Source organism: Girardinichthys multiradiatus, chromosome 24 (assembly GCF_021462225.1).
Source record: "Girardinichthys multiradiatus isolate DD_20200921_A chromosome 24, DD_fGirMul_XY1, whole genome shotgun sequence".
Lineage (NCBI taxonomy): Eukaryota > Metazoa > Chordata > Actinopteri > Cyprinodontiformes > Goodeidae > Girardinichthys > Girardinichthys multiradiatus.
This window is the reverse complement of record NC_061816.1, coordinates 9,789,430-9,801,614: the sequence shown is the minus strand read 5'-3', so window position 1 is coordinate 9,801,614 and position 12,185 is coordinate 9,789,430.

Sequence of the window (12,185 nt, the reverse complement as noted above, 5' to 3'; positions counted from 1 at the left end):
TTGAGTTGTGTCTGTGCTTGATAAAATACTGTTTTGTTTCTGCCTGTGGCCGTTTGTACTGCTGCCTTATTTCCCAATAATGACAAGTCAGAAATGAAACCAAAAATAACTGTTTACTTCCTCTAAATGGTGTCAGAAGCTCCAAACTGATTGCTAAAAACCATTTGAATATACGTCTGTAAAAAAAGAAAAGGAAATGGTAACATTTTGATATTTGAAGCTAAAGAGCAAAGTAAAGTGTCTTGATTGTGGGGAACACCTCAGATACGATATTTTATTTACATTAATTGCTCACCTTTAAGTCACTTAGATCTAGTCAAATAGCTTCTTATCCACTCCCATTTATCCTAGGGCTGAAGACCATGATTATTAGAAGACCTTTGGGTTGATAACTTCAGAAAACATGAAGGTCAGAGCTTCTGTCAAAATGCGTTGGAGTTCATCATCCTATTTTATCAAACAGCTAGCTGAAAACATTCATATGTCTTGGATGTTGTTATTCAGAAAGATTGTGTTAAAGCTTGAATATGAATTCTGTGTGCTGTGAATGTGAACCTGTTTTTCTTCAATGAGTGTGAATTATATGCTTAAAATGTCTGAATGTCAAGACGGCATCAGCCCTGAAATAACAGTCATGGCTGAGGTAGTGTTATTTATTTAGTTATTTGTTTGTTAATCCAACATCTTAAGGAAACAGTATTTGTTATTCCTGATGTTAGGACAGTTATTTGAAGGTTAATATTGTAAGCAGACCAATGTCTGTTACCCCTCTGCACCCGATTGGCTCTTTAACATAATTGTAGGAGACAGTTCCTTAGAAATATAAATTAACCCTTGTGTGGTGTTCATATTGTTTTTACTCAGCCAATGTTTCTGGGTCTGGTGGACCCGTTGCATTTTGTGATTTTTAATGCCTCACAATCAAACACTTAATTAAAATCATGATATGAGTGGATACAAATTTACAATTAATTTACATTAACTGTATCATTTTTCCGTCAGTAAATAATGAAAATGGGTCCCACAGACCCGAACACCACTCAAGGGTTAAACTTACTCGGGAAGAGCCAACACCTTTCCATAACTGTCAGAACTCATCACCCAAATCCAGTTTGACTTGTTTGAGAAAAAAAAACAGCAACACGTTCATCTTTTTGTGCAAAGCTCCTTAAGACTTTTTTTTACCCCATTCCGCTGTGAAAATCCTGCAAGCTCAGGCCAGAAGACCCGAACATGCTGACACCTTTGCCGGGACTGACAGTTCCTTTTCATGTGTGGATCGACCCCCAGGTTGATTCAAAAGCTGTTGTTGAGATTGTCCATCAGAGTGGGATAGGACCTAAGCCAGCCGAGGTTCAGCTGATTTAGTAAGTATACCATGCCTTCTGAATTAGATCCAAGTTTGGGTGTTTGGCCTGGTGCTGCAAACCTTCCTATTATCTCATGAGGATTCTTCAATTCTAATAGACAATTTTTTGAAGGTTGGACAAAGCCAGCAGCACTGTGAGGATCATGTTATTTGATTTCTCCAGTGCATTTAATACAATCCAACCTGATTTGCTTTGTCAGAAACTCCAAAAGACTCAGGTGGAGGCCTCAACAATCTCCTGGATCAAAGACTACCTGACAAACAGACCACAGTTTGTGAGACTGAAGGGTTGTGAGTCTAACCAGGTAGTCAGCAGCACAGGAGCACCACAGGGGACTGTACTCTCACCATTCCTTTTCACTCTGTACACCTCAGACTTCCAGTACAAGACCGACTCCTGTCATCTGCAGAAATACTCAGATGATTCTGCAGTCGTGGGGTGGATCAGAGATGGACAAGAAGCTGAGTACAGGAAGGTGGTGGACCGCTTTGTGGCATGGTGTGGAAACAATCATCTCATCTTGAATGTAAATAAAACAAAGGAGATGATTGTAGATTTTAAGAGAAACAGTCAAAAACTATTTCCATCTTGGGAGAAGAGGTGTATGTGGTGGAGGAGTATAAATCTCTCGGTCTTCACCTGGACAACAGACCAGAGTGGAGATGCAACTGTGAAGCCATCTACAAGAAGGGACAGAGCAGACTGTATTTCTTGAGGAAGCTTAGGACATTCAGTGTTTGCAGCAAGATGCTGCATATCTTCTATAAGTCTGTTGTGGAAAGTGTGATCTCTTCTGCCGTCATCTGCTGGGGAAGCAGCATCAGAGCCAGGGACCTGAAAACAAGCTGATAAAGAAGGTTGACTCTATTCTGGAGACTCCTCTGGAACCTCTGGAGATCATTGTACAAAGAAGGATTCTTCATAAAATGAAGAACATTATGGAGAACCCTGAGCATCCTCTTCATGAGACTGTCCTACAACAACAGTGTCTTCAGTCAGAGGCTTCTTCAGATCTGCTGTAAGACGGACCTCCACAGGAGATCCTTCCTGCCCACAGCCATCAGCATCTACAACGACTCTTTGAAGAAACCTGCAGAACATGAGCTATAACAACATTTAATTTCCCTTTGGGATTAATAAAGTATTTTTGAATTGAATTGAATGGAATTTGAAAACTTGCTCTTTAGACGTAGAGCAAATGTCTTTCTCTTTGGCTGGTCTCTAATCTGTAGAAATTATACAGTTTAAATGGGGCTACTATAGCTAACAACTGTTGATTCTTTGCATAATCTTAATAGATATGTTCAATATTATTCATCATAAATTAATCTAAATAAAATGTGAGAATGACACAGAAATCTTATTTAGTTTGTGATAAAAATCGGCAAATTGATTGGAAAAGAATTCATCCTTTAGTCTGGGTCGGTAAATCCTGTATTGCTCCCTTTCACAATCACAACAAAGCTCTGTTTTCTCTGTCATCCTGAGGTATTCTCACAGTTTAAAACTGATAAAGTCCAACATATAAAAAGAAGATGCCACTTTGTGGTCTAAAACCACAGCAGAACCTGAACCTCCACCCCAGTGTGTCCAAAATGCCTCCAGGTAAAATAAAAGAAACTGTTTAGGGAACAGAGAACCGGTCATGGCTGGGAGGCTTCAGTTCTGCTTAAATAAATTAATATCTCATGAAAAGCAGAGGTGGGGCCAGCATAAACTGCAGAAAAGGGTTGCACTTTGCAAAGTGTTCAAGACTTTATTACATTGTAACTGCATGATGGTTAATTGAGAGGGTTACTGCAATGTTTTTCCTGCTAATGTTTGTGTTGAGGAAAGAATTTACGCAACACCAGAGGAAGTGGTTAGAAACTGATGACGGAAAAAATCCGTATTTTGAAGTTTTACCAAATTAATTGATGAGCTGTCACTACCTTTTGTCACTGAGTGTGAATAAGGAATAAAGAGACAAATCTCTCCAGTATTTTCATTTGTTTTGTTCTCACGACTTAAAGGTAGACGGGGCCTCTTGGATTAGTTCCAACAAGTGAGGAGAACAGTGATGAAGATGGCATTGGTCTCTGTAGTCACTTCCTGATTTGCATCTCCACCATTGCCTCCCAATGTACTGAACTGTTTCATAAATCACACTTTAATGTTACTATGTTACAGCTGAATTACTGAATTGTCTTTTGTTTGCTATCTAATTCTTTAACTTCATGTCTTCAGCTGCTGATATTTGTTCTGTTAGATGTCTAAAGAAAAAAAATTGCTGTCGACGTCACACTTCAACTGATCACAACTTGAAACTATAAGAAATGTTTTGGATCCAAACTAAATAATTAAATAATTAATCTTTCATTTTGAATTTGTCCCACAAAAATAGTGAAAAAACTCAATTAACATTCTGAGAGTTGGTGTGGCATTAAACTTATAGAAATCAAGAGACGCCCCCATCTACAGAAATTTGGTCCAGCATTTACTACCATATTGACTTTTCTTGAGTAGTACTGATATATATTATAAATATATTGTTAGACTGTGATGTGACTGATGTCTGCTTTCGATAAAATGTCCATCTTCTAAGAATCCTGCTCTTCTTTTGTTCCTTTCTTTCTAAGAAAGGAACAAAAGAAGTGTGTGACCAGTATGAAATACTGTTGGAATAATTGAATATAGATTTATCTTATATTTTCTCCTATTCTTTAACTTGACTATTTTATCTTATAATCATTCAAGATGTGTGTGAGTAAAGGATGTGTGAGTTTTGTCTGCAGGCAAAGATCATAAATAGGAGCTGAACTAGCAGAGAAGGAAGCAGTCCAGTTGAGGAGGTCATAAAGATGAAGGCTGATTACACTCAACAAAAGGCACAACTGACCCTACAAGTTGGAGGAGACTGTGGGAAATGTGTTGTTAAAAGATAAAGCTGTTTATGACCTGTTTACGATGCAGTTGTTGTTTTCCCCCATCCTTTAGAGAACAATGTTTTTGTAAACTAGGGACCCCCGAAAGACAATAAAAAGAGGAAGCGGTCGGATAGGCTTCAGAGCGGTGAGAGATCTGTAACTGAGCAAATCTTGACCGTTTCTCCTCGCAAAGCGAGTAAAAGGAACTAATACTTTGTCTCTCTTTTCTTTTTGTGGTGTTGTAAGTATTGTTAGGTTGGTTGAACCTGACATTAATTTGGTCCTTCGAGAGCCGGATTCCAACTACGCCTGATGGTTCCAGCGGGTCGGTAGACTCCAGGAAAAGACCGTGCGCACGGCTGTTTTCAACAGGAAGACACACAGACCCTTTCCGGGACTGGATTTCGGCCCGCCCGCTGGAGTCTGACGGCTGACGGAACTGAGAGAGAGGAGAGGACAAAGTGGTGAGTTGAATCTGGATTTAAAACAAAAGTGTGACGAATGACTGAGGGTCATTGCGTGAAATAAGAAACAAACCCTGTAAACCTAGGCACTAACAGGTAACAGCAGTGCGCCGGAGTTCTGCTTAAAGTATTAGTGAAAATACTGAAAATTCCGAGGTTATAGGGGACGACAGAGTCCTCTTAAGTATTAAGAAAGTAATACTACAATTCCGTGTTTCCAGAACGGCAGAGTCTGCGTTTAAGTATTTTAAACAACAAAAAAATACTAAGTAAAATCTGCGTTTAAGTATTTTAAACAACAAAAAAATACTAAGTAAAATCTGCGTTTAAGTATTTTAAACAACAAAAAATACTAAGTAAAATCCACGTTTAAATGTGTGCATGTGAGAAATGAATGGAGGATTTAAACCACTAGGTTTTACCTCATACCAAAAACAGTGGGATTGTAAGTGACTAACTTTTGTGGAAGCAAAGGCAAGAATTCTCCACTCGAAAGAGTTGAAGTGAGAATTACCACAAAAGGAGATTTTTCTGTCACCCTACTGAAGAGAAAAATCCAGTATTTAGAATACCCTAGGTATTTATATGCTGGACTAACATTAAAATAAAAAACATGGGAAAAGGGGCTAGTAAAAATAAATTGAAAAACGAACTACAATGCAAAGATTGGAAGTTCATAGAAGCACAAGATCCGAGTAAATTAAAATATTTAGATAAATGGATAACCACATATCATTATGATGGTCATTGAAACTCTAAAAAATTAGTCAATCTACAGGATGCAATAATTGAAAAAACAAAGCATGACCCAAGAAAAATGTAAAAAGAATGTTATGAGGATGTAGATTATTGGTTAAAAGTAGCTAAAAGGAGAGAGGAAGGAGTAAAGAAGCGTAAGGAGGAAGAGAAAAAAAAAGGGAGAAGAAAATTGTAGGAAACAATTATTGTTTCATAGAGCAGAAAAAGTAATGAAGGATAAAAAACAAAAAAAGATAGTCAACACCTTTTTCCAGCAAGAAGAGCAGATTTATTATCAAAGCAACAGAGGAAGAGAAAAATTTAGAGGCAGAGGACAAAACCGCAGGTGTCAGAGAGGAGGAGTGAGCAGAGGAAATTACAGACAATACACCTCAGGGTGTTGGTGTTGTGGGAAAGGAGGACATCTGGCAAGAGACTGTCCTGATAAGAGAAAATAATGATTTAGCATGACTAGGACAGAAAACAAGTGAAACTGTTCCTAGTACCTCAGATACCAATGAAAACAAAAAATCAAAAACACAGGGGCAGGATATTCTCTTAAGTTTCCAGGACCTTCTCTCCCTAGATAGTATTAAATAAAGTAACCCCTATAAAAGTCATGGTAACTTATGTTTATACAGAAAGGAAGAGTACCTCAGTTGCTGAAGTAGTGTTAGAGGAAGACACTAGGAAGCTCTGCAACATGTGGTCACCTCCACAAATATCAAGGATAAAGAACTCAAGTGGCAGGATATGGGGAGAATAGTGCAGAGGGGAAAAGATGTCACAGACTGGTTTGTAACAATAATGAATACAGAACCTAGTGCATCCACAGGATTAATTAGAAAATCATTATTTTGGACAGTGACAGTGCAGGAAGGGATACATTTGCATACAAAACAACAATGTGAAATATTTCTTACTGAACAGGAGGAACAGTTCTTGAATGAAGTCCCTGATAAATTATGGTCAACAGACCCTACTGATGCGGGTTTAGTAAAGGAGCATTACCTGATCAAATTAGAGCAAAAACAGAATACAGGCCCAGAATAAATAATACCCTTTGAAACATGCTGCTCGTGAAGGAATAAAACCAGTAATAAAGGATTTAATAACTGCAGGGGTGATAATAAAATGTGAGGATTCACCATGTAACACCCCCATTTTTCCGGTTAAAAGACAAGCTCCATCAACAGGAAAGATAGGCAGTTCTGGTTTGCATTTACCTTTGAGGGACAAAGATATACTTATACCAGACTACCTCAAGGCTACTGTGAAAGTCCAACTATATACTTTCAGGTAATGAGTGCAAGTATGACCAAGTTTGAGGAGATTTGTAAAAATGACACAATAGCATTATTAAAACATTTAGCAGAAGAGGGACACGAAGTCAGTAAAAAGAAACTTCAATTGTTTAAAAATGAGGTTAAATACTTAGGTCACAATCTTAGCGCAGGGGGACGCACAATTGTAGAAGAAAGAAAGACTGCAATATTACAAGTTCTAAAACCAGTAACAAAAAAGCAAATAATGTCCTTCCTTGGACTAACTAATTATTGTAGAAACTGGGTGCCAAATTATGCAGAAATAGTAGCTCCATTAAACAAATTAATGTATGAGGAAGAGCTGAAAATGACATCTAAATTGAAATGGAGTGTAGAAGCTGAAGAAGCATTTACCAACATAAAACAAGTTCTAGTTTCCAGTACTGCTTTAGCATTACCAGATTATAGTAAACTGTTTGTTCAGATGGTAGATTGCAAGGGACATTTTATGACTTCAGTTCTGGTTCAACAACATGGAGATAAAATGAAAATAAAAGCCTATTTCTTTTCAAAACTAGATAGTGTTGCGTGTGTGCAACTATATTGTGTGAGAGCTGTAATTGCAGCCTAAAATGACAGTTGCAGTGCTACAATAGTGTTGTTTCACCTTTTTAACCTTAAGAGTTTCCCATGCAGTTTCAGCATTAATACTGCAGAATTAGAAAAAAAAAAAAAAGAAGAAAAAAATTAGAAGTGATTTCCAGGATCACGAAATAGTTTATGTGAATGATTTCTCTAAAAAGATGAGAGGGAGAAAACACAAACAGGATATGCATTGGTGACAATGAATAGTATTAGAAAAGATGCAACAACAAAGCTCATTACAGGAGATAGAAATGTGGAAAAAACATGGAGCTGAATTAAAAGATGAAAACTATATTTGACCAGATAATAAACCTGTCCTACCAAAGAACCTATAAATGGAAGCAATATTTGAGCCATCGTGTTTCATAATGTCTCAACAGGGGGGAATAGTAGGACAGATATATTAATATTATATAACATATTGATTAAATTCTAAAAACTTCTTATTAAAAACTTTTGTAAAACATGTTTAGCATGTGTAAAACATTATTCACAAGGGAATTTAAGACCACGAAGGGGACAATTTGCAAAACTAAGATACCCTTTTCAAACAATTCATATGGATTTTATTGAGTTAAACCACAGTGAAGGAAAAAAGTTTTGTTTAGTCGTTATAAATGCATTTTCTAAACGGATAGAACTATTTCCAACTAAACATTACAAGCACCTCAGGGCTAACACCCTATGAAATGTTATGTGGAAGACCATACAGATTACCACAGTTAAAAAATAAGTGGGAGTTAGATGAAGAAGCTAACCTAGCTGATTATATGAGGAGTATGTTAGAAACCAACAGAAATAAATTTAAGCTATGAGGAATGTTCTATTTCCCAGCAGGAAAACTAACTAGTGAAACCAGGAGACTGGGTGTTAATAAGGAGTGTAAAGAAGAAGCATTGTTATTTCACCTAAGTGAGAGGATCCATATTAGTTATTTTTAACCACTGCAAGGGCAGTAAAATAACTGAGAGATCAACCTGGATTCACCTTACACATTGTAAAAAGATCATTTCGGTTGAAAGCTCCGTCAGGGGAAGTGATTTATAGACTTATAATAGGGTGGACCCAGACATTTAGAGTCTGGAGAGACCCGAAAGTCAGTGAAGACAATTAAGACACTGGAACCATTTAGAGGAGTGAAAATTTCAGCCAAAATGATTTCTAGATGGATGAGCAATTGGACACCAGAGTGGGGCACCACTGCTTATGCTAGTTATTAAAAGAAGTTGTTTAAGTTCCATAAAGCTGATAATGCAATCCAGGTAACAGAGCGAAGAGAGTGAAAATTATGTTAGGAAAGTTAATCACAGATCAGTAAGTTCCAGGTTATTACTGGAGTATCAGGAACAAATAATAACTGGTTATTGATTGTAGAACAAGCTGCTAACATGACTAAAAGAGATTGTGTTGTGTGGATGGGTTCAAGGCTTTTATTATAAATAATTCCAGCTGTGATACCACAACTCTGTGTGATAGAAGTAATAAATCAATCTAATCCTAATGAAATGTGTCAGCATAAGGATTCTGTTTTTTCTGTAATTAGAGCAGATAAGGATAAATCAGTTTTCCATAAGCGAGTCACCACTGGAAACTATACATGTATAAATATGACAGAGAGAGGTAATAAATTGGGAAATCTCATTGCAGTATGGTGTATTACAATTGTAAAAGAAAAAAAGTGTTTTAAACTAGTCTCTAGAGGAGACATTTGGGGGTGGTTGTTTGATTGATCACCTTCAAAAGTAACAGGACTCTGTGCTTAATTACTTTATGATTATATCCTATGTTAGTAGATGAAGTAACAGATGGACTATCTAGTGTTAAATCCACATGATTGGCGTGATAGAAAGTGCAGAGAAGCAGCTTGGCAGATTGAGGGAGACTCTACATACATAGAAGCTATAGATGAATATAAATTAACTGATCAAGTAGTTGCAGGATTTGAATCAAGTATCTGTTGGTGGTGTACGTTGAACAGAAACGTAGACAGGATCAATTATATCCATTACAATGTACAAAAACTAGGAAATTGGACACAAAGCGGGTTTGAACTGTCCATGACTAATTGGCTTCAACTTCCCTGATAGCATTCCAGAATAAAATTGCTTTGGACATGTTGTTAGCTGAAAAAGGAGAAGTTTGTGCTATTTTCGGAGAAAAATGTTGCACACCTAACAACACTGCTGCTGATGGCAGCCAAACGAAAGCCATAGAAGGTTTGAGATCTCTAAATGGCAAAATGAAGGAGCATTATGGAGTAGACGCCTCGATGTGGGACTCCTGGCTGGATATGTTTGGGAAGTATAAAATTTTAGTATCATCAGTAATAATTTCCTTTGCAGTGTTTGCTGCAATTTTGACATTGTGTGGATATTTGTACTCTGTTTAACCGTCTTATCACTACAGCTATTTCTCCTATGGAAAACAGAGTTACACAACTCTATCCGTTATTTAAACATCAGGATGATGAAGATGACGAGGATGGTATTGACCACTTTTCTGGCCTGTATCCAGATTCATTTCTATATGATTCTGTGATTTAAATGTCAGTAAGTACCTCTGAGTATAATTGTCTTTGTACTCATGAAAATAATCTTACAGTTAAAAAAAAAAAAAAAAAGAAATCTGACAGAAGTGGCTGTTAAGTGATATGAGAATATGAGCACATATAAGATATACAGGGGGGAAATGTTGGAATAATTGAATATAGATTTATTTTATATTTTCTCCTATTCTTTAACTTGACTATTTTATCTTATAATCATTCAAGATGTGTGTGAGTAAAGGATGTGTGAGTTTTGTCTGCTGGCAAAGATCATAAATAGGAGCTGAACTAGCAGAGAAGGAAGCAGTCCAGTTGAGGAGGTCATAAAGATGAAGGCTGATTACACTCAACAAAAGGCACAACTGACCCTACAAGTTGGAGGAGACTGTGGGAAATTTGTTGTTAAAAGATAAAGCTGTTTATGACCTGTTTACGATGCAGTTGTTGTTTTCCCCCATCCTTTAGAGAACAATGTTTTTGTGAACTAGGGACCCCCGAAAGACAATAAAAAGAGGAAGCGGTCGGATAAGCTTCAGAGCGGTGAGAGATCTGTAACTGAGCATATCTTGACCGTTTCTCCTCGCAAAGGGAGTAAAAGGAACTAATACTTTGTCTCTCTTTTCTTTTTGTGTTGTTATAAGTATTGTTAGGTTGGTTGAACCTGACAAATACACTAAAACGAACCTTGTCAGAAATAAACGTACATATATCATACACATTTGTGATAACACTGTGTCTAAAGTTTGATGCTAACATTTTTTTAGCTTTTGTTCTCCTGCTGATCCTCATTGTCAGTGTTTATTATATCCGAGTTATAAGCAAAAGGATGACGCAACTGAGGGGTAAAGTGTTTTTTCATTTTTCTAAATCAGTTGTTAAAAGTAAAAACTTTGAACGCTAAATAAGAATTTCTTAGAAGCAGGAGAAATGATCTTAAAGATCCGCAAAACGTCATGATCCACAGTTAAGAAATTATCAGATGAAAATGTCTGGAGCACCCTAAGGCTCGTTGTTAGGCCCAATTATATTGTAGGGTCATATGATTTGTGAAAGTCCTAAATCATTGACAACATACAAACTACACATTGTTTTTATTTATTTTAAAATAATGACAGGCGATTCAAATATGTTAAAAATGACTTATAACTGTTGATCACAAAACAGACTAAGGGATTTAAAAGGCCAATTTTTTATTTCAAAATTTCACTGGAATTTAGTTTGGGTTCAATTCTAGCAAATCATTTTTCTAAAGAATCAAAGTGAGAAATAGTTTAAGATTGACAAGTTTCCTCTGATTTTTGGTGAGATGTGAAGTAATGTAATATGAACTTACAATGCCACTTCACGGATAAATTTGTTTTCTTTGCTAAATTTTATTCTACTTTGTCTTTTAATGTTTGTTTGTCTTTAATCTCTGAACAGGTGAGGAGGAGCTTTCTTTGTAGCGGACCAATACCAAGCATAAACATTTATATAATTTTTTTTTTTTTATCTCTCTCTGACTTAATGAATGCACATTTTGCAAACATTAAAGCATACTTTGTGTCATCAGTAATCTTAAGTTTTTGTTTTGGCAACTACTCTGTGAAAATACAAACAGTTCTATTTGAATGTAAAGCATTTCTGTGGCTTTGATTTATAAGTTGTATAGTTTGTCTTCTTGACAATTACATCTAGTAATTTTTTTGACATTTGGAATAGAAAATAATATATATGATTCTGTGAATTGTTTGTTCATCAACAAAATCATTATCTGTAATGCTGTTGTAATTTCATAAGAAAAAACATGGATGCTTTGAAATTAAATGTCGTACCAGCTGTCTTGGACTTGTTTTATCCAGCTTGGACTCTAGATGTTATCTAGTTCCTAAAAGATGGCCTGATGATTGGGCGGTTTTGGCGGTTTGCTGCTCCGCTCGCCGTCACGTCCGGGGGAGGGGTGTGCCACAGAGGGGTTGCTGCGTGTGTGTGGTGGTGGTGAGGTCGGGGGTTGTCACGTTCCTTTTTGGATATGGTGTAAGTGGCCCTGTCTCTGGATGGGACTAGGGGTCATTGGGGGCTGGTGTCCCTGCAGGGGGTCGAGGTCTGGGCCGGGGATCTTTGGGTTTGGGCGATGCCGGCCCTAGTCTGGACTGATGGCTCGGATGGTCTGCCTGTCTCCACCACGGAAAGAAGGGGGCTACCTTCTGGGTCCGGAGGCTGTTTACACCTCTGGGGTAATGGTACCCTGACCTAGAAGTATAGAGTGTGTA